This window comes from Salarias fasciatus, chromosome 14 (assembly GCF_902148845.1).
Source record: "Salarias fasciatus chromosome 14, fSalaFa1.1, whole genome shotgun sequence".
Lineage (NCBI taxonomy): Eukaryota > Metazoa > Chordata > Actinopteri > Blenniiformes > Blenniidae > Salarias > Salarias fasciatus.
The window spans coordinates 12,211,895-12,235,898 of record NC_043758.1 but is presented as its reverse complement, the minus strand read 5'-3'; the positions used below and the strand labels follow the sequence as shown (position 1 = coordinate 12,235,898).

Sequence of the window (24,004 nt, the reverse complement as noted above, 5' to 3'; positions counted from 1 at the left end):
CTAGTGATGACTGGAAAAAGACTGCGGTCAAGCCCGCCCTCATTTCAGAAAGCACGGTCAACGTAGCACTCAATTGACTCTGTGGTGCGCGCATACTCTGTGCATTACGGGAACAGCGTTTTCACAGTGACTTCACAAGAAAAGTTGGGTTAAGTTGAATGAGATCTTCCTTTCGATTTGGTTAACCGAGTTAGTTTTCTTAAGTTTTCACGACCTGGAGTGACAGGCACAGTGAAACTGATATTCTCCTGCGAGAATACAAAGTATCAAAATAAACACGAACACACACCAAACACGAACAAACGCCCAAAAAAAAAAAAAAAAAAAAAAAAACCCTGTTGGCAACAACCCAGTCCACTTCTCACTGAAAGTAGGCCCCCCCAGGCTGCAATTCACCAAGTGTCATCCAGATCTGATGTGTATTTTCAAAATAAGAGCCCTCTGAAAAAGCACATTTTTGACTCATCCAGCCAAATTCAAAGTTGCATTGCTCCAAAACGCCCTGTTGCCGAGCAACCATTCCACTTCTGACTGATAGTAGGCCCCCCCAGAGTCCCATTCACCAAGTGTCATCCAGATCGGATGTGTATTTTCAAAGTAAGAGCCCTCTGAAAAAGCGCTTTTTTGACTCATCCAGCCAAATTCAAAGTTGCATTGCTCCAAAACTCCCTGTTGCCGAGCAACCATTCCAGTTCTGACTGATAGTAGGCCCCCCAGGGTCCCAGTCACCAAGTGCCATCCAGATCTGATGTGTATTTTCAAAGTAAGAGCCCTCTGAAAAAGCGCATTTTTGACTCATCCAGCCAAATTCAAAGTTGCATTGCTCCAAAACGCCCTGTTGCCGAGCAACAGTTCCACTTCTCACTGATAGTAGCCCCCCCCAGAGTCCCATTCACCAAGTGTCATCCAGATCTGATTTATAGTTTCAAAATAAAAGCCCTCTGAAAAAGCGCATTTTTGACTCATCGAGCGAAATTCAAAGTTGCATTGCTCCAAAACGCCCTGTTGCCGAGCAACCATTCCACTTCTGACTGATAGTAGGCCCCCCCCAGGGTCCCATTCACCAAGTGTCATCCAGATCTGATGTGTATTTCAAAGTAAGAGCCCTCTGAAAAAAGCGCATTTTTGACTCATCCAGCCAAATTCAAAGTTGCATTGCTCCAAAACTCCCTGTTGCCGAGCAACCATTCCACTTCTGACTGATAGTAGGCCCCCCCAGGTTCCCAGTCACCAAGTGTCATCCAGATCTGATGTGTATTTTCAAAGTAAGAGCCCTCTGAAAAAGCGCATTTTTGACTCATCCAGCCAAATTCAAAGTTGCATTGCTCCAAAACTCCCTGTTGCCGAGCAACCATTCCACTTCTGACTGATAGTAGGCCCCCCCAGGTTCCCAGTCACCAAGTGTCATCCAGATCTGATGTGTATTTTCAAAGTAAGAGCCCTCTGAAAAAGCGCATTTTTGACTCATCCAGCCAAATTCAAAGTTGCATTGCTCCAAAACTCCCTGTTGCCGAGCAACCATTCCAGTTCTGACTGATAGTAGGCCCCCCCAGGTTCCCAGTCACCAAGTGCCATCCAGATCTGATGTGTATTTTCAAAGTAAGAGCCCTCTGAAAAAGCGCATTTTTGACTCATCCAGCCAAATTCAAAGTTGCATTGCTCCAAAACGCCCTGTTGCCGAGCAACCATTCCACTTCTGACTGATAGTAGGCCCCCCCAGGGTCCCATTCACCAAGTGCCATCCAGATCTGATGTGTATTTTCAAAGTAAGAGCCCTCTGAAAAAGCGCATTTTTGACTCATCCAGCCAAATTCAAAGTTGCATTGCTCCAAAACGCCCTGTTGCCGAGCAACCATTCCACTTCTGACTGATAGTAGGCCCCCCCAGAGTCCCATTCACCAAGTGTCATCCAGATCTGATTTAGATTTTCAAAATAAGAACCCTCTGAAAAAGCGCATTTTTGACTCATCCAGCCAAATTCAAAGTTGCATTGCTCCAAAACGCCCTGTTGCCGAGCAACCATTCCACTTCTGACTGATAGTCGGCCCCCCCAGGGTCCCATTCACCAAGTGTCATCCAGATTTGATGTGTATTTTCAAAGTAAGAGCCCTCTGAAAAAGCGCATTTTTGACTCATCCAGCCAAATTCAAAGTTGCATTGCTCCAAAACGCCCTGTTGCCGAGCAACCATTCCACTTCTGACTGATAGTAGGCCCCCCCAGGTTCCCATTCATCAAGTGTCATCCAGATCTGATGTGTATTTTCAAAGTAAGAGCCCTCTGAAAAAGCGCATTTTTGACTCATCCAGCCAAATTCAAAGTTGCATTGCTCCAAAACGCCCTGTTGCCGAGCAACCATTCCACTTCTGACTGATAGTCGGCCCCCCCAGGGTCCCATTCACCAAGTGTCATCCAGATCTGATGTGTATTTTCAAAGTAAGAGCCCTCTGAAAAAGCACATTTTTGACTCATCCAGCCAAATTCAAAGTTGCATATCTCCAAAACGCCCTGTTGCCGAGCAACCATTCTACTTCTCACTGATAGTGGGCCCCCCCAGGGTCCCAGTCACCAAGTTTCATCCTGATCGGATGTGTATTGTCAAAGTAAGAGCCCTCTGAAAAAGCGCATTTTTGACTCATCCAACCAAATTCAAAGTGAGATTGCTCCAAAATGCACTGTTGCCAAGCCACCATTCTGACTGATAGTACGCCCCGGGGGCTGCTGCGTGTGATTTTGCCTGCCGCCGCAAGGCATGATGGGACGCGGGACTGGGTTTTGGGCCATTTCTTGCCGGTTTGCGTATTCTGTGTGGTTTATTTGTGTTTCATTTATTATGCATGTGTTTTGTTCATTGTTGTTCTCTGCTGTTGCCGTGTTTTCCTTCATTTTGTGTTCCTTTTTGTGTGCACCGTGGCTCAGGGGGACCTTTGGGGGAGGGATGCGGCCTACGCGCCGCTGGGGAGGGCCTGTTGCTTGTGAACCTAAAGATCAAACTCAGTCTCCTTCGTTGTCTCCGCCGCTCGAAATCGCCACATTGGTGTCAGAAGTGGATGGAGCCACGGCAAGCTTCAGATAGAAGACGCCCGGAGAACGCAGGAAGGATCGCCGCGCAGTGGGGGACTCCGAGCCGGCCCGACGGGTCCAGCGATCGGCCGAAGCACCGTCCAGAAGCGGCGAGGATGGCTGAGGACGGTGGCGATCGCGTGGATGTGGGAGCTCGCCCACCCACCGCTCCAGCGAGAGCCGCCGTCAAGCTGCCGAAGTATGATGGCGCCGGCTCACTGGAGCTCTTCATCAAGCAGACACGAGTCGCCGCAACGTACAACAGCTGGAGTGGCCAAGACACCGCCGCGCATCTAGCCCTGGCCTTGGAAGGCAAGGCCCAGCAAGTTCTCTTCGACTTCGTGCCCGGAGAAGAGCGGATCCCTGCCGCATTAATCACCGCACTCGAGCGGAGGAGTTACTCCAGTTACTCCAGCACGCTTACGGGGAAGGTGGGGAAGCCCTGCCGTGCAAATAACTGGACGTCAGTGGCGAAGGAGCCCAGGTTTTCTCGAAGCGCCGCTCGAGTGCGGTGATTAATGCGGCCCCGCATCCCGCATCCACGCGATCGCCACCGTCCTCAGCCATCCTCGCCGCTTCTGGACGGTGCTTCGGCCGATCGCTGGACCCGTCGGGCCGGCTCGGAGTCCCCCACTGCGCGGCGATCCTTCCTGCGTTCTCCGGGCGTCTTCTATCTGAAGCTTGCCGTGGCTCCATCCACTTCTGACACCAATGTGGCGATTTCGAGCGGCGGAGACAACGAAGGAGACTGAGTTTGATCTTTAGGTTCACAAGCAACAGGCCCTCCCCAGCGGCGCGTAGGCCGCATCCCTCCCCCAAAGGTCCCCCTGAGCCACGGTGCACACAAAAGGAACACAAAATGAAGGAAAACACGGCAACAGCAGAGAACAACAATGAACAAAACACATGCATAATAAATGAAACACAAATAAACCACACAGAATACGCAAACCGGCAAGAAATGGCCCAAAACCCAGTCCCGCGTCCCATCATGCCTTGCGGCGGCAGGCAAAATCACACGCAGCAGCCCCCGGGGCGTACTATCAGTCAGAATGGTGGCTTGGCAACAGTGCATTTTGGAGCAATCTCACTTTGAATTTGGTTGGATGAGTCAAAAATGCGCTTTTTCAGAGGGCTCTTACTTTGACAATACACATCCGATCAGGATAAAACTTGGTGAATGGGACCCTGGGGGGGCCGACTATCAGTCAGAAATAGAATGGTTGCTCGGCAACAGGGCGTTTTGGAGATATGCAACTTTGAATTTGGCTGGATGAGTCAAAAATGTGCTTTTTCAGAGGGCTCTTACTTTGAAAATACACATCAGATCTGGATGACACTTGGTGAATGGGACCCTGGGGGGGCCGACTATCAGTCAGAAGTGGAATGGTTGCTCGGCAACAGGGAGTTTTGGAGCAATGCAACTTTGAATTTGGCTGGATGAGTCAAAAATGCGCTATTTCAGAGGGCTCTTACTTTGAAAATACACATCAGATCTGGATGACACCTGGTGAATGGGACCCTGGGGGGGGCCTACTATCAGTCAGAAGTGGAATGGTTGCTCGGCAACAGGGCGTTTTGGAGCAATGCAACTTTGAATTTGGCTCGATGAGTCAAAAATGCGCTTTTTCAGAGGGCTCTTATTTTGAAACTATAAATCAGATCTGGATGACACTTGGTGAATGGGACTCTGGGGGGGGCCTACTATCAGTCAGAAGTGGAACTGTTGCTCGGCAACAGGGAGTTTTGGAGCAATGCAACTTTGAATTTGGCTGGATGAGTCAAAAATGCGCTTTTTCAGAGGGCTCTTACTTTGAAACTATAAATCAGATCTGGATGACACTTGGTGAATGGGACTCTGGGGGGGCCTACTATCAGTCAGAAGTGGAATGGTTGCTCGGCAACAGGGCGTTTTGGAGCAATGCAACTTTGAATTTGGCTCGATGAGTCAAAAATGCGCTTTTTCAGAGGGCTCTTACTTTGAAAATACACATCAGATCTGGATGACTCTTGGTGAATGGGACCCTGTGGGGGCCTACTATCAGTCAGAAGTGGAATGGTTGCTCGGCAACAGGGAGTTTTGGAGCAATGCAACTTTGAATTTGGATGGATGAGTCAAAAATGCGCTTTTTCAGCGGGCTCTTACTTTGAAAATACACATCAGATCTGGATGACACTTGGTGAATTGCACCCTGGGGGGGGGCTACTTTCAGTGAGAAGTGGACTGGGTTGTTGCCAACAGGGTTTTTTTTTTTTTTTTTTTTTGGGCGTCTGTTCGTGTTTGGTGTGTGTTCGTGTTTATTTTGATACTTTGTATTCTCGCAGGAGAATATCAGTTTCACTGTGCCTGTCACTCCAGGTCGTGAAAACTTAAGAAAACTAACTCGGTTAACCAAATCGAAAGGAAAATCTCATTCAACTTAACCCAACTTTTATTGTGAAGTCACTGTGAAAACGCTGTTCCCGTAATGCACAGAGTATGCGCGCACCACAGAGTCAATTGAGTGCTAGGTTGACCGTGCTTTCTGAAATGAGGGCGGGCTTGACCGCAGTGGAAAAAGTCCCCTACTGGTCATTAAATCAAAAAACTCTGAAGTAGTAGTATGAATCGATATATTAAGAAGATTAATATTGAAATCACCACAAACTGCAAACTCTTTATTACCATTGTATTTTTCGAGTAATCGTTCCAATTATTCTGTAAATAATTGTACATTTGATCCTGGAGTTCTATAAATGCAAGTCACCACAATATTTTTTTTGTTTTGGAATTTCGATCTCAACTGTCAAGCATTCCATTAAATCGTCCACTGAAGTTGTCATACACTCCATTATTTTACACTTCAAAGCACTACAAACATAAATAGCAACACCCCCTCCCTTCCTATTAACTCGGTTAACATAAAACAATTCATAACCCTCAAAATAGAAATCTACTCCTTTCTCATCAGTTAACCAGGTTTCAGACAGGGCTATGACTGTAAATCTGTTTTTAAATATTCAGATATTTTACTGAAATTTGAATACAGACTTCTACAATTAAAGTGAATTAAAGAAAATACATCAGTTATTTCAATTTCATTATTAAATTCAACATCCGTATAATATTTACAAGAAGCATTTGTAGGCATATTGGCTTCTGAGTCCAGTTCATATTCGAAGTCAAATTGTCAATGTTCGTTACCAATTGTCCGCTCTCTGCAGTCATTGCGCACCATTTTGTAACCTAATGACCACATCAAGCCTCAAGACTCCACGCGCCACTGTGATTATCACATACCTCAATCCTTCTTCGTTTCATCTTTTTCGTATTTGTCCAGGGAGGAACGAAGCATTTTGACGCTGTCTGTTATTACTCCAGCGGGGGAAAGTTTGTTCTTGTTCCGGGGTGAGTGCTAGCTTGCTGCCCGCAGAGCTGACTCCCAATCCGGCTCCTTTTGTGGAGCTTCCATCATTACGCCAAACTCCTTAAGACCTTCAGCTGCCTCTTGTGGATTGTCAAAGGTCTTAAACTTCCCATCTTGCAAGAACAACTTAAGTTTTGCAGTAAATAGTATGCGAAACTTAATGTTTCGCTCCTGGGGCTGTTTTCTTGCGTCCCTGTACATTCCGCGTTCTTTGTACACTTCGGCCGTATAGTCATCATCAAAATATATCCTTTGATCTTTAATCCGAATATCCTTTAGAGACCATGCAGCCTGTAGCACTCTCTGCTTCTCCTCAAAACTTCGGAAACGGACTATAATGGACCTGGGGTTGCGCGCAGAGGGGACACCTGTGCGCTGCGCCCTTTCCATGTAAACTTCATCCCGGATACTTAATTTGTCACAAAGCAACTTTTTAATGAAGTCAGGCACGTTGCTGTCTTCTCCGGAACAGAGTAAATCCTGATATTTTTCCTTCGGGCACGACCCTCCATGTCTTGGCACTTTTCTTCAAGTTGCTTTTGTTTGCGCATTAAATGGAAAAGCACCTTAGTTAAATCAATATTGCGATCTTCAGTGTGCGCAATTCTCTCCTCAGTGTCATCCATCCTGACTTTTAGATGTTCAAGGTTTTGCTTTATATCACTCACTTCCTTTCTTAGCATTCCAAAATTCCCCGCAGTTTCAGAACGAAAGAGTTTGATCTACTTGAGGATTTCTGAAATGTCATCTGCTCCAGCGTCCTCCTCCACATTGGCTCCATTCAGGGGCGTTGGCGTGGTATCCGTCGTTCAACCTTGTTTTTTTGTTTTCTGCGGCATTGTTAAGCTCTTTTTGCTCTTTTTGCGTCGAATTGACACCACTGACTTTTTAAACAAAAGATGCCCTTCTTATGTGTCTTCATACACACGCGAATTTCTTATCAATTGGGTAAATTTTGCTCAGCGTCTGACACCAGCACCAGTCAACGCGGCCATCTTTCCTCTGACAGAGTGGAGTGTTACTGAGAAGACTAAACAAGTGAAACTTTTCAAACACGTGCGTGCGTGGTTTATCGGGTATAAACATGGAGGATGCATGGTTGATTGAGTGGATAATTTCCACAGATTCTCACTGATGACAGTCAGCGTGCATCGGATTTCACCGGGTTATGTTTGACCACACTTTTCCTTCCTGCTTGAACTGTGTCACCGCTGGCACAGCCTGCAGTTTCCTCTCTTCCCTCTCTTTCTCTCTCCACATCCCACATCCCACATCCCTCACCCCGCACCGCCACATCTCCCACACCGGGCAGATGTTTCATTCGAAAATCCCGAACACAGTCCAGTGTGTGTTCTCAAACTGACGTAAAAGAAATCTTATTTGAGTTTTTGCAGTTAGTGGTTTAATAGTTTTTTTTTTCTTTCTCCACTGTCATTATACACAAAATGCAAATCTTTCTTTTTTCAAGTCATTGTGATCTCCTGCCAACAAAAAAAGGGAGAAACATGAGAGATTTCTTTTCGTTTGTTGTGAGTTAAAATGAGTTTTGTATTCATTTTTTTTTTTTTTTTTTAACAGGCAGCTGTACAGTCATTGCACCAATGCATTCATTGTCAGTAGTTCAAATCCTGATCATGCAGTTATGGAGGGAGTTTACCTGTTACCTCTCTCTCTCTCTCGCTCTATCTCTCTCGCTCTCTCTCTCTCTCACTCACACTCACACACACACACCCTCACACAGCTGCCAGACAGTGGGGAAAAAAAAGTAATTCGTGGAAACTGAACGTTGGTTATGGGAAAATATTTCAGACTATGAGCATACAGTAGGAGAACAGCCACAACTACACTATGTTGGAACTCGTCACCCTGGGGGTGTGGTGCAGGTCAGGGGTTTTGATCAGGGACGCAGTTCCTGGGCACAACTCTTGGAAATTGAATATTCATTCACTGCTACAATAGCCGGAGTAGATCAGCTGGATGTGCTTGCTGCTTGACCATCCTGTGGCGATGCAGCATGTCTGCACCAAAGCACATTTGCTTTTTATTACCAGGATCATCAGAGAATTGTATGATGTGGTTGGATCATTGCGACATTGGGTAAAACTCAGAATACGTGCAAGACTTGAGTTCTCCCTGTTAATAATGGTGCCCCCACCCACCTGTTTTCATATGCAGAAGAATCTCAGATGTAGGGAAGACAAATTCCTCAAAGTATTAGTCAGTATGTTAATGAAGTAGCTCATTTTCAAGCACAGTTTCTTGCCAAATTGATTTAATACCATGAAACGATTGGAAAAAAAAATAAAAGAACAAGAGAAAAGGACAGCATCCACATACACATAACTGCATACCGACATACTGTATGGACAGCAGTAAAACAGTAACTCTCAAGTCGAAAGCGATGCAGAGATGCAGATTATATCAGACCATTGTTCCAAAACAGTCATAACAAATAGGAAATATATTACCTGAAATGCCAGCAACAGAATGCATAAATGTGAATGATAACAGAAATTAATTATTCCTTTGGTTTGACGAAAATGTAAACATCTCTGAAACACGTTTAACTTTGAAGCGAGAGAAAATAGATTTAAAAAAATAGTCATCCACATTGTGGGAACTGAAATACACACCTGATCATATCCACCCTTTGAGCCCGGAGTGTCAGACAGGTCTCTTAAAAAAGGACAGTGAGCTCCTTGTACTTCACGATCACATCGTCTGGGCAGGGTGAAACAGATGTCTATCATGAAGACGCTGCTAAAAAATCTGCAGCACTGTTGGGACGTTATCATCAACAGTGTCTGAGGAATGCTTCTCGCACATTGCTGAATTCCAGCAAGTCTGGAGCCTAAAAAATGGTCTTATCTGCAGCTTTGCTCGCTAATTAAGTGGCAGCTGAGTATAGACTGCCATGTGAGGGAATTGTACCACTTACCGCAATGCAATATGAACGAACAGGAGAGGAATCACAATTCAGTGTGACACCCTTTTGTACATCCAAGACAACATTGGTTCAGGGCGCAGTATCTCGTGAACATCTGCAGTAACTTTTTAAAACATCTTTTCGAACAAATTGAAGCTCAGATTATTGTCTTCTTATCGGAACAGTTCAAGATATTGACACTATTCTCCGATTACAAGGACCCTAAATATGTCTTCATAAAATTTAGTTACGCTTCCCAAAGTGGGCTGAAATGTAAACCTGGAACAGACTGTACCCTCTTTCTTCTCATGATGGATAAAGTGAGTTTCCTTCAAAAAAATGTTGGGAGACCAGCCGGAAGTGACTCATACCACTTGTTTGTGCACAGAGACCGCCTGGGGAGCCAGTACAAGCCCCAAGGACTGTTGCAACAGGTGAGCCTGCAACCTCTTTACTTTGTTAGGTTGTGTAGTATGTTTGTCTAACAATAAAACAGTTTGGAAGAAGCTTAGCTTCCCTGTGGCTGGGTGGTAAATTTGACTGGAGCTCACATCTCAAGATCAGTGTTTTGACTTCTGGCTCTTTTTTCTAATGTATATTTCATGGTATCCCATCTGCCATGGGTGTGTGTGTGTGTGTGTGTGTGTGTGTGTGTGTGTGTGGTGTGTGTGTGTGTGTGTGTGTGTGTGTGTGTGTGTGTGTGTGTGTGTGTGTGTGTGTGTGTGTGTGTGTGTGTGTGTGTGTGTGTGTGTGTGTGTGTGTGTGTGTGTGTGAGTGAATGTCCAGTTTGAAATGCATTGAGAGTGTTAAAATTGCACCATCAATTCTGTAAAAACACTAAAGCCGATTTACCAAAGGAAGTTGTGATGGTCATCTTTCTGGCAGCCACATATCCTCTTCAGATTTTGGAACAAGTCAAAGCTTGTGGAGAAACTTTAGAACATTGTGTCAAAAATGTCAAAGTGTTTTATTACAGTGATGCTGAAAACTTGAGGATTTACCAAAACATATTGTAAGTTAGAGAAAGACTATTAAATATTATTCATCAGGTTGTCTTTACAGCTCTGTGTTATATTCATTAGAAGATTTAAAAAGTTTATTGCACATTGTAGTGAACTCATGTTACAAACACAGAAAGACAGTTTACACTCACATCCATTAGAGGGCGATATTAGGATGGATAATATAAAAAGCTCATTGAAGTAAAAATCCAAAATTACTAAAAATCAATCAAATTGACCTTTATGTTCTCTGTTATAACTTAACACAACATCTAAATGAGTGTCCCTGATAATAGCTAGGGGTGTATTTTCTGTGTTTTGCAGAGAGAATCAACGGAGCTGTTGTGGAACTCAGTCTTACAATCCAGAAAAGGCCACCTGCTGTACAGTAGAACAAGGAAACAAGCGAAAAGGTAATACACTTTTGTCAAGTCAGCAACAACTTGAAATGTTGGCTTCATGGTTATGTAGCAGGAGGAGGTAAGTTGCCGAAACAAGTTAAAATGACAGAAATTATTAAATATTTTGAACATTTCAAAAAAACAAGTGAACAGTATACGTATAAACAATAATCATTTTGGGAACGTCCAAACCTTAATGTTATCATATATGGAACTCATTTCAAAGAGTTTCATAAGACCGTCTACATGTCTGGAGACACTTGTTTGCAAATTATATGTCAAGCAGAATTGAGTCCAGGATAACTGAGACGGCCGGTCGTCTCCCCTTCTGAAAGCAAAAGATGTCAGTTTTGAGTTGAAGAAGTTTTTTGAAGTGTGGTAAGATTGTAACCCATGTCTCAAGACCAGTGTTTGGCAAGTTACTTTAAAAAAGTAATTAGTTAGAATTACAAATTACTTCTCACAAAAAGTAATCGAGTTAGTAACTCAGTTACCTCATTGAAAAAGTAATTAGTTACTCAGCAAAGTAACTGATGTTATTTTTCATGTTCTACACATTACCACATTCTATAACATCTATAGCATCAAAGAGGTTTATATCAACTGATTGAAGAATAAAAACACTTTATGCAGTATTTTAGAACATTTAGTATTTATTTGAACTATATTGCAGATTTTTAAGAAAACACAAATGTAAACTTCTGGCCATTACGTAGTGCACATCTCTGTAACTGTACATTAATCCCACTGTGTTCCAGTGTACCTGCAGTCAGTGTGTTCAGCTCGGCTGTGGTCGCCTGCTGGTTGCTTGTTTTCACAGAGCAGCTCGTCTCCCTCGGGGTCGGGTTAGCAGCAGCAGCAAGAAGTGTCATACTAGCATGTGTTGATGTGAGGTGCTTCATAAAGTTCCAGCTGCTTTGAGGCAGACGTGGATAAAGTCTTCCAGTGAGACTTCCTGTTTCAGAACGCTACCTTTGTACGTCCTGGGCTCGAGCTCCACGCCATTTGTCTCTGTCTTGTTGTGTTTACCGGTCAGAGTGTTCATCATCGCATCTTCACCCCCCCCCCCCCCCCCCCGGGTGCAGCAGAAGCGGACACTCGCGCTTCATTCAGTCTAATTGTAGTAATGCGCCACTTCATATTCTCAGTGGGGGACGGGGCGGGATGGATGGGGGGGTAGATAGGGGGGTGGTGGGCTGTGGGGGTTAGGGAAGGTGTGTGTACGTGTATGTGTATATGTGTGTGGGTGTGTATGTGTGAGTATGTATGTATGTTTTTGTATGTGTGGGTATTTATGTAGGTGTATGTGAGTGTGTGGGTGTGTATCTGGATATGTATGTGTATGTGAGTGACTATGTATGTGTAAGTGTGTATGTGTGTGAGGGTGTGTATCTGTAAGTATGTATGTATGTCTGTACGTGTGGGTGTATATGTGTGGGCGATTGGAACTATGTATGAGAGAGTGCGGTGTCCTGTGGGGGGTGGCCCCGGTGGGCCTGGGGGCGGTGGGCCCTGGGTCTGGGTCCTTCTGCTGCCCCCTGTCTGTCCTCACCTTCACTCCTCCTGATGCATGATGGGTGTGTGCTTCTTGGGTCGGTGGCTCTCTGGCCATGGTCGCTGTCCGCCCTGGTCCTGGAGGGGGGTAAGGGGGTGGCGCTCCTGGCCCTGTCCTTCATCGGGGGGCTCCTGGGGGGGTGGGGTGGGGGGTGGGGGGGGGGGGGGGGGGGGGGGGGGTGATGCCCTGGATCTCGGGGTGCGTGGCTGGAGCGCTGGGGGTTGTACTGGCCTGGGGTGGGTAGCCGCCCGTGTGGACTGGTTCTCCCGGGTGGGTCATGGCCCTCCGCCCGGGGTGGGGGGTTGGCTCCTGGGCTCTTGGGCCTTGGGCTCTAGGCCCTGCCCGTGGACCGGCTCCTGCCGGTCGTGGCTCCGCGGGGCCCGGGCCCTGGGACTGCCGGGGTCCCCGGCCGGGGCTTTCCTCTGCCCCGTTTCTGGACTGGAGCGTGGGCGTCTGCCTGGGGGAGCGGCTTGGATCCGGGCTCTGTGATGACCGCCGGCTGTCTGGGCTCTGAGGGCCTCTCTGGCCTGCTTCTGGCCTTCTCAGAGGTCAGAGGTCATATATGCATGATCACTATCACCATCACTGTCACCATCATATTCACATGATCACGTTGATCTTTAATCACTCTTCACACACTCGGTTACCTTGTCTTCTTGTGGTGGTTAGACTAATGGTGATCTGTAGCAGACCTCTCTTGATGCACGCCCCGAGTTTACTACTAGTTACGACTAGCTATATTCAAAAAAAAAAAAAAAAAGAAAAAAAGAAGGGTTTGTGGTGTCCTTGCATTTCCTTCCTCCCCTACACCTCCTTTTATTTTTGTGGCCTGGTCTGTTCACTAATATGGTTCGGAAAAAAAAAAAAAAAAATGCATGCATAGCTCTGTAATTTTCTGTTTTGGTTGTCGGCTCTGTTTTGGTGTTGTCTAGATTGGGGGTTTGGGATTGTTCTAGGTTGCGTGTGGTGCGTCGACAACACTGTTTTGTATTGTGACTTTGTACATAGCGTTTCCGTCCCGGTCCTGTCCGGCAGCCATGCCGGATGCCAGCTTTAAGTAAAGGCAGCAGCAGGAGGAGACTCAGTCTCCTCCTGCTGCTAACATTAAAATCTGTTCGGATAGTAAAAGGCTACAATCATACAATATTGCACGCCCCAGCTGCCGAACAGGACAAGGGAAAAAAAAAAAAAGACTTTCTTTGTGGAGTTTACAAGTTGACATTGGGTCAGTGGAAATTTTTCTAATGGTTTTCTAGCTTCCTGCCACAGTGCAAAAATGAGCTAAAATGTGTGTTACACACACCACTGGTTCTCACTGGTGGTAACTGCAATCAAAAGCAATCTCAAATATGCAGAGCAACGGCTCTGCAAAGTTAAGACAGATGTGCAAATATCTTCTAAAGTTAAAAGTCTTAACAATTGATTCAGTGAGACCTCAGAGGCTAATTAATAATAACTGTGAGCCGTCTGGTTTCACAAAGTGGATCAAGTACAATATTGATGTGCTTGCAGATTCTTCCGCAGCGCCGTACAGCCTCTGCAACGGCACTGGAACCTCGTGTGAGCCAACAACATTGATTTTAATGACTATTGATTAGTTGCGGGGCCCGCACAGGACAAGCACCGGAGCGCGGCGGAAGAGGGCACGAGAGTGGAAGAGCATTACCAACTTCTCTGTCATGGATCGAGATGACAGACAGACAGGTTTTATTCAGGCAGACATGTCCAAAAATGGTAGTCCTCCTCGCCAGAGTCCAGAACTACAATCCAAAAATCCATACAAGCGGGCAGACGACAGTCAGACAGAATACATAAACAGAACATCAGACACACTAATGACCCACACAGACACACAGGGGAGACAGGATGAAGTACAGTCAGGAGGGAAGGGGGTGGAAGGGGATTGCTTAATAGACATAGACACACACACACACACACACACACACACACACACACACACATACACATACACATACACACACACACACACACACACACACACACACACACACAGGGTGCAGGACAGACAGGATCCTGACACTTTCCTCTATTCAGAGATTTAAGTCATGGTCATTCTGCTTTTTCAGAGATCCCAGGACTCTGTCTAAAATCTCTGGCTTCGTCACACAAACAACCCAACTTTTCACCGGGAATCCAGCACATGACTCGTCCCTGGGGTCCTCTCTCTGAACTTTTCAGTTTTCCTGCCCTGAGCAGAATTGTGCTGCAGTTGTTTATTGCTTCTCGTTCGTATCCCTAATTCATGTTTCTGACATATTTCCAAAATGTTCAGAAAAGTAATTCCCTGTCTGATAAAGAGGAACAAGAATCTTATTTTTACTGACTCTTTACATTTCAGCTCAAACCAGCTTTGATTTCACCCGACTGTACAGTTTCCAACATCAGACTTGAACTCCTGCAACGTGCCTTTATTTTCCTTTGTCTTTACAGTGAACATCACACAGGGACTAAATGAAGCAGTGTCCTCTTGCTGTGGACTGACAGCCTACGACGAACAAGGTGAGATGTGCTGTCAGTCGAAGGTCGTTGCCATGCCAACAACATCTTTTCTATGTTGTGGTGAAGATGATAAGCAACTGAAAAGAGGGAAAGACCAGGGGAAAACTTCAGACTGGTTACTAAACATATCAGACAGGACGTCTGTCAGGGGACAATCATTAGATTTATATTTTAAACCTTTCTAAACCTATTTTTCAGTCCATTTGATTTATAGCCTAAGAATGATAACTTGAAGGAAATGCTAGAGTAGTATCTATCAAAACCAATGAGAGAAAATCTGTTCAAACTCTGGACTTATGCTATGACTGTATTTGTCAAATTCATAAGCTATAACTTATAACTTAAAATTTAAAGGACTAAAAGATTTCAATCTTTTAGTCCCAGTAGACATGGTTTGTTTATATTCATACACTCATTTGTTTGGCACACGTAACAGCTGACTGTCGAAGTTCAATCAGTAGAAGTTAAATGATAGAACCTTGATCTTTTTCACAGATGTCAACAAGCTGTGTTGTGGCCGGGGTGACAACAAGACACTCCTCACAAGGACCTCCGAACATCACTTGTGCTGTGGTCAAAATCAGTATAACAGCCAGACTGAGTGTTGCTGTGAGACAAAGAAAGGAGATTTGAAGATAAAGTCTCCTGATTTAAAATGTGACGTCGACAACGAAAGTAGGTGTATTCTTTAGACATCTCTGAGCTCTGCATTTTACTGCTCCATTATATTCAGGGATCAGCAGTGAACCCATGGTAGTGAAATTAAAATTAGCAAAGGTTTTTATCCTAAAATCTTGGTCAGTCCTGCCCATCATGACATCATAAATTGCTGAATAATTATGTGGGAATCTGAAGAGTTTCATTCAGCCATGGCTTTGCTTACAAAGGGTTGCTGCCAGGGCCGGACTGGGAGACTTTTTCATGTCAGGAGTCAGTCATTCAGCAAGTCACCCTACCCACACACACACACACACACACACACACACACACACACACACACACACTCACGAAAAACACCCCTTCCCATAAACACACACTCTGTGTGGTTAACCGTTGGGATCCTTGTTATTCAAAACAAACCAGTGGTCTTACATGCTCCCCTCACATGCTGCTGTCCTGAGTCGTCTCTGATTGGCCTGAAAGAAGAATTACAAAATGTTCAGACAGCGCCGGCTGAACGGCAGCATGTAGAAGGGATAACAAAGAGCTGATATGCAGGCAGCAGCCAGTATGCCAAGCACGGACTGGCGTTTTGGTACTGTAATTCAGTCTATTAGGTGTTTCACTGATTTTTTACTGTCAGAAATTTTTGACATGACATTTCTGTCATAGTACAATGAAGAATAAGATTTACTTTGCATACATGACACCAGGAATTTAACTTAATCCTTGCCTTCACAGACTGTGACTGCCCGTCTAAAGCTTCTGATGCCAAATGCTGTGATCACGGTGAGTCGAGATCATTGTAGGACGAACGTTTAGCATGTGTGACACAACCAGCATTTGTAGTTACATTTATGTGTGTTAACACCTAAATCCACCATCCTGAATAATTCAGCTGTACAAGACTGCTGTTGAAGTTGTGTTAAGAAAATAAATCCTTTCCACAGAATTGTTTTACGAGGACAAGCAGTTGTGTTGTGGCAAGAATGGTGAGAAGAAACTCCTCACGAGGACTTCCGAGCATCACTTGTGCTGCGGTCAAAAGCAGTTTGACAAAAGGACTCAGCACTGTCATGACGACGGCCCAGAACTGGGGCTTAAAGTTGTAAACTGCTCAGGTACAGTCACATTCTTCTTCTTCTTCAAAAAAAAAAAATGTATGTATGGTTCTGTAATTTTCTGTGTTGGTTGTCGGCTCTGTTTTGGTGTTGTCTAGATTGGGGGTTTGGGATTGTTGTAGGTTGTGTGTGGTGCGTCGACAACACTGTTTTGTATTGTGACTTTGTACATAGGTTGTGCCGCCCCCCCCCCCCCCCCCCCCCCCCCCCCCCCCCCTTCCGTTCTCCCTCTCTTTATCTTTCTCTCTTTCTGTTCCTGCTCTCTGAGCATTTCCGTCCCGGTCCTGTCCGGCAGCCATGCCGGATGCCAGCTTTAAATAAAGGCAGCAGCAGGAGGAGACCCAGTCTCCTCCTGCTGCTAATATTAAAATCTGTTCGGATAGTAAAAGGCTACAATCATACAGTATTGCACGCCCCAGCTGCCGAACAGGACAAGGGGGAAAAAAAAAAACGAAAAGAACATCCTTAAACTAACTTAAGCAACACAAGCACTAAGATAGGAAAGAGCATCAAAGAAGCGAGACGAGGGAAAACAAATGCTGCTGCACAGTCATGCAGACGCAGATAAGAACACTCACAGCTGTCGTGTTGGCTGGAACAACTAAGACAATGAGTACAGACAACTGAAAATAGTAGCCAAGTATTGTAGAGTTAAAAAAGAAAAAAAAACAAAAAACAAAAATCATGTCAGTTTTCTGTTTCCAGAATCAAGTCAGTTCACTTGAACTTTGGTGTAGACTGAATTGGAGCAATCAGCAACAAGTGATGAGGTTTTCTAAGTAATCATGAACTCAAGTTAAAAAGATACACAGACTGAGAAACAACTTTAGATGTAAGCTAGGAAAAAAAAAACTTTATCAAACAGCAGCAGAGTGGCATTGTTTAGTTTGCTGTGGAATGTGATCAGCAGCTCTGACAGACTTTCCAACTCCCTTAACAGTTTGTATGCATTTCAGAGGATCTTTTAAATGGCAATTTTATAATCAGGTTTTTACATATTGCGTTCATTCATCCATCTTCTCCATGGAGCCAGTCTCAGTAATCATGGGTGAGGGCCATTCATTATCAGCCGTCTAATCTTTAACTGAAATGAAGAAACAAATAAGGCAAACCTGAGATTTTTGTCAGTAAATGAGTCACAGAGTAGAAGATTGGAAAAGTACTGTTAAACATTTTATCCCCTTATTAATAGATAGCAGAAAAGCACTGAGAGGCGAGAAGTTGTTCAAGGTATCGGAGGAGTCCAAAAATGTCGGAAAGTGTTCGGAGATCTGCTTTTGTTGAAGCATGACATTTTGTTGCCAGAACATTGTTAGAATATTGTCATTGTTTTTGTCACCTCGACTATATGTCAACTTCGTCTGTTTTCATGCAACACTTGTGACAGAAAACTCTGATTAGACAGTGCAATACTTCCCAGTTCTGTCAGCCCCCCATCCACCCCCAACAAATCAGTTTTGAATCAATGACCAGGTGAAAAATGTGAACTACTAGTGTCAGAGATTCACAATTTTCCTACTTTAGTGGAAATGATCCAACCCCGATCATAACAACATAACAAGCCTCTTTATGTTATCGTCACTCACAGGTACTTTCCATTATTTGTGTCCTGAAGATACACTTCGCTGTGGCTTGTTAAACCTCCCACGTTCACACCTGCTCAGTGTTGCCACACCGGTTGACGACTTTCCCACCAGAGCCTCCAGCAGATTTAAAAGATTGTGCTCACTTTCACACGTCTTTCTTGGGCGGGACTGCGTCCTGCTCCATCACTGCCTCTCTGTCTCCAGCCTGTCATCACTGTCTTATTAAGCTGCGCTGTCTTTGTTCACAGAGCTGGCATGACATCTGTCTTAAGGGGTTAATAATGTGGTCATTAGCTTTTCTTTAAATGTGACAAGACATTCATCAAGTCCTTGCTCAACACTGTAGGAACCTGGAGGAATATGTTTATGTGGAGACCTTAAAGGGATACTTCAACATTTTGGCAAATTGGCCCATGTAGCGCAATTCCTTAGTAATTTCGAACAGCATACTTACTGTTTTTTGTGATGGCGAGCTCCTGTTTATTCTGTGGTGAGTCGAGGAGGGCTTTGCAGCTGACATAAAGGAAGTGGGTGGTATTTTTGCTTCTCCTCGTCAAACTCATCAAATACACAATCCATCAACCCCAAAACAATAATAAGCAATAATATCTTCATCCTGTATGGAGGATTTATTGGAGACTGCATGTTTCCTTCTGTCACTGAGGAATGAATCAACTCTGAACTCTTGAAAAAATACTTGGCATGGCCTACCTGAACACAAAGCACTGCTCCTCACTACAGCAGTACAGCGAGTATATAATATAAATGTGTGTTAACACTGTCAATGCGGCTCCTGGTGCTGCTGCTGTTCTGTAGAACTACTAGAGGAACACAGTCTGAACTGATGGTTCTGATCCTGAGTCAGAAAGAAAGAAAATCAGATTCTCAGTAGGTTTAGAGGGTGTCATGTTGTTGGTATTAATTGGGGACGAACACAGAGTTCGGCAGAGTTCAGAACACTCAGAGCATTTGGTGTTAACTGTGAAGAGGTGTCAATACACTGTGAGGATGACACATTGTATTTGTCTTTATCTTTTATGTTTGCTGGTGAAGTAATCTAAAAGTAACTAAAAGTAATCTGGTGCGTTACTTTTTAATTGAAGTAATTAGAGTAAGTTACTGATTACATTTTTTGACAACTAACTTGTAATTGTACTGGATTACAATTTAAAAGTAACCCTCCCAACCCTGTGTAGAGAGTAATGAAGATTCACTTGAATTCCAGGGCGAAAAATACAATCTGGAGACTGAAAATGTGAATTCTAAATAAGTCAGTCAATGACCGAATCAAAAAGAGAAAAACTACACGAATGTAATAACAAAAACAGTTGCAAGAAACCAATCACTGCGTGAAGCTCATGTCTGAACCTGCAAGATGAGTCACTGCCGGCCTGGAGCCATCAGAGTAGTCTGGATGGGAAAATGAGCATTTCTGCAAGTTTTTGTTGTTTGAGATGTGTTGCGCACTTCTTTTACACATATTAATTTTTTTTCTCCACAGATCTACAGCAGAAGGTAAGAAATTAACTCCTGTATTAATTTCTTAGGTTAATATAGAAACAGTGAACTCCGAGATGCTTTGATTTCCAAAACCTGTGCATGCAGACTTTCTGATGAAATTTCTTCACACAAGTTCCTGAACTAATCTTGACCTTTGTAATGCATAATTTCTGAGATTATGTACATGTGAGAGACAGGAACTTAACAGTAGTGAAAGGCAAAAATAGGGTATATGAGTACAAATCCCTTCCATGTTTGGGTCATATTTCCTTGTAAATGGTGCCAGTGATTATTCTTTTTTTTCTGATTTCAATGCTTATTTTTTAAAGTATTTACACCTGCAGCAACATATTAAAGTGATAGATCAATCCTCACGTCTCCTTCACCTCTTAGTCCATATGGTGTTGTGGGACCGCAGGTATTTTTGAAGACCTCATTGCTTTGAAGTGCCAGGTGCCTTTATATATTTTAATTAGAATTGTTGTATTTATGAATGTTATTTCAATGAATAATAAAAAAAATCTGATTGTGTTCTTTAGAATCAAATCTGTTGCTCCGGTAAGGTTTACAGTTCCACGCCAGGATTCAAATGCTTTGGTGAGCTCTACTGTAACGCCTCTGAGCAGCAGTGCTGCGCAGGGCGTCCAGTGTCCTGGTCAGGGCAGAGTCACGGCGAGAGCAACGAAGGTCTTGTGCATCCTTTGATGAGCTTCAAGCGTTTTCTTTCATGTAATGTGTGTGACATAAGTGTGTTTCTTTTTCAGAATGGAAGCTTCTGTCCGTTAACAGTCTGAATGAAACACATCTTTGCAACAAAAGTGAGTTTTTATTTTATCAGTCTAAAGTTTCTTGAAGAAATCTTGATTCCATGCTGACAGTGCTTAAAACCTAACAATACTCCACAACACCACCTTGTGGAGGTTTGGAAAATCTTTCTGTTTGGGGGATCTTACATCCCTGCAGCATTGATTGAAATGCAGTAAACCGTGGAGTGCAGTGAAACAGTTTCATCAAGCAAGGAGAGATCAGTCATCACAAAGTGGGGACATGAGTCATGCTAGCGTGGAAGTTGTACAAATAGAAACCTCTCTCCCTGATGATTTGCAAGTTTGCTGAATGATGCAACATCTCCAGAAATAAAAAGCACAGCACTGCAAATTGTGTCATCTTTAGGGCAGACTAGTTCATAAAATCTAAGTCTCTGGATGTGCAGGGACTGTCTTGGCTGACACCTCTATGCAACATCGTGTGGCGGTCGGGGACGGTGCCTCTGGATTGGCAGACTGGGGTGATGGTCCCCCTGTTTGAAAAGGGGGACCGGAGGGTGTGCTCCAACTATAGGGGGATTACACTCCTCAGCCTCCCTGGGAAAGTCTATTCCAGGGTGCTGGAGAGGAGGATTCGACCGATAGCCAAACCTCGGATCCAGGAGGAACAATGCGGTTTTCGTCCTGGTCGTGGAACACTGGACCAGCTCTACACCCTCCATAGGGTGCTCGAGGGTTCATGGGAGTTTGCCCAACCAGTCCACATGTGTTTTGTGAACTTGGAGAAGGCGTTCGACCGCGTTCCTCATGGTGTCTTGTGGGGGGTGCTCCAGGAATACGGAGTCCGGGGCCCCTTGTTAAGGGCCGTCCGGTCTCTAGATGACCGGAGTAGGAGTCTGGTCCGCATTGCCGGCAGTAAGTCAGACCTGTTCCCGGTGCATGTTGGACTCCGGCAGGGTTGCCCTTTGTCACCGGTTCTGTTTATAATCTTTATGGACAGAATTTCTAGGTGCAGCCAGGGGCCGGAGGGGGTCCAGTTCGGGGACCACAGGATTGCATCTCTGCTTTTTGCTGATGATGTTGTCCTGTTGGCTTCATTGAACCCGGACCGACAGCATGCACTGCGGCAGTTTGCAGCCGAGTGTGAAGCGACAGGGATGAGGATCAGCACCTTCAAATCCGAGGCCATGGTCCTCGACCGGAAGAAGGTGGCTTGCCCTCTCCAGGTCGGTGGAGAGACTCTGGCCCAAGTGGAGGAGTTTAAGTATCTTGGGGTCTTGTTCACGAGTGGGGGACGGACGGAGCGTGAGATTGACAGGCGGATCAGTGCAGCGGCTGAAGTGATGCAGTCGTTTTATCGGTCCGTTGTGGTGAAGAGGGAACTGAGCTGAAAGGCGAAGCTCTCGATTTACAGGTCAATCTATGTTCCCACCCTCACCTATGGTCATGAGCTTTGGGTCATGACCGAAAGGACAAGATCCCGGATACAAGCGGCTGAAATGAGTTTCCTTCGTAGGGTGACTGGGCGCTCCCTTAGAGATAGGGTGAGGAGCTCAGTGACCAGGGAGGAGCTCCGAGTAGAGCCACTACTCCACATCGAGAGGAACCAGCTGAGGTGGCTCGGGCATCTGGTTAGGATGCCTCCTGGACGCCTCCCGAGGGAGGTGTTCCGGGCATGTCCCACTGGGAGGAGACCCCGGGGAAGACCCAGGACACGCTGGAGAGACTATGTCTCTCGGCTGGCCTGGGAACGCCTTGGGATCCTCCCAGAGGTGCTGGAGGAAGTGTCTGGGGACAGGGAAGTCTGGGCATCCCTGCTGAGACTGCTGCCCCTGCGACCCGGCCCGATAAGCGGTAGAAAATGGATGGATGGATGGATAGTTCATAAAATCAAGTTTATTTAAGAGGGATATCTTAAATTTTCTGTAGATGCTAAAGACTGATTAAATTGTTTTGTGTAAGGGAAACAGCTTTTAATTAAAATGTGCTGTTTTCATTGTGCTTATGTCAATGTTCAGTGTACACCGGGACCCTGAAAAGTGTGTTTCCATGCGGCATCGTGTTCATTCGCGTGCTGAAGATCCACGGAACAAATGCCTCCGTCACTCCGCTTTCCCACTACGTCCTGGATTCACCTGGTGGCTGCGGTCTCCCTCAGCTGACCCCCGGGAAGCAGTACCTGTTTGATGAACACCACGTCTTTGTTGACTTCAACCATGACGACGTTCACCACTCACTGTTTTCCATTTTTTCAAAATGTTGCGTAAATGCTTGATTTGATTGGGTAAAACTTTACTCATAGTTTGGTTTTATTCCTTCACTGATTTATACACACATATATTTTCAATAAGGCATTTCCTTTTTTTTTTCTTTCTTTTTTTTTTTTAATCACATGTATTCAAGTTTTATCCAGTCTTTGCTTTGTGAAACTTACAACTAGCAGCTGTGGTTCGGTTTGTAGAGCGAGTCATCTCTCAGTTGGAAGGTTGCAGCTTGGATTCCCGATCTGTCTACATTGACCTTGAGCAAGACACTGAATCCCAAATTGCTCCCAATGGCTGGACCGAGTACCCTGCATGGTCGATGCTTCCATTGGTGCACATGAATGGAATCGATAATGTAAAGCCTTTTGAGGTTGCTCAAGCAGCTGTAACGTGCTCTATAAATTGAATCTGTTCACCACTCACTAAACATAGATCTGAACTGAAATCGGCCAGTGTTAATGCTCGTAGTTATCTGCCCTCATTCTTGCCAATTCCTGTCTCTTCTGCTGGGGGAAATATAAAATAGGAATATGTTAACTACTATGAACTAGTAAGGAAAGTGGGATGCGTAAAGTACTGTAACTTAAGTAATACCAGTGTTCTTGATATTAAACTGGAACATTTATTTAATGAGCTTACGAGATTTGACTTGAAATTTGTATGCTCATATTCCTAACATGCCACAAAGCTACTGATGAAAGTGTGTTATTGCTGAAACCTTACTGGAAACACTATTCATTTCTTCAACACTACCCACAGGAGTGGTTGTATGTGGCAACATGTTCTCCTGTAGAATACACTACCTGCCAGCATTGATGTTTAAAATCTGTGAAAAACAGAAAGCTATGAATAATCTGTCTCTTCTGCAAGCGAGGGTTTGATCAAAACTTTACTGATTTTAATTTATTGTCGATATTACTTTGTTTAAATAAGCTGTTGCCTGTCACATCCAGGAGCTTTATTATGTACGAGTCAATATCCTATGGAGTCTACTATTTCTGTTTACTGTAAAATGTAATTTAATTAAATGTAGACTTTTTTTTATAATATCCTCGTACCTCATATTTAAACAAAGACAAATTATAATCCTGTCCAAAAATCTGCATTTAAAACTTGAACATATGTTTTGTTGACCTGGCTCTCTCAAGATCGACTTGACCTTTATGTGACCCCTGAAGTGAAATGAGTTTGACACCCCTGCTTCACAGAATCCCACTAAGGTGACACGAGACTGT

General features: G+C 44.6%; 1 long non-coding RNA gene across 1 annotated transcript; it reads left to right on the top strand.

The window, feature by feature from the left end:
- The first annotated feature begins 15,466 nt into the window (after positions 1 to 15,466).
- On the top strand, positions 15,467 to 16,541 carry LOC115400204 (uncharacterized). Its single transcript, XR_003932779.1, has 3 exons — positions 15,467 to 15,546; positions 16,273 to 16,320; positions 16,482 to 16,541. It is a non-coding gene; the product is annotated as an uncharacterized LOC115400204 (long non-coding RNA).
- Positions 16,542 to 24,004: the final 7,463 nt, after the last annotated feature.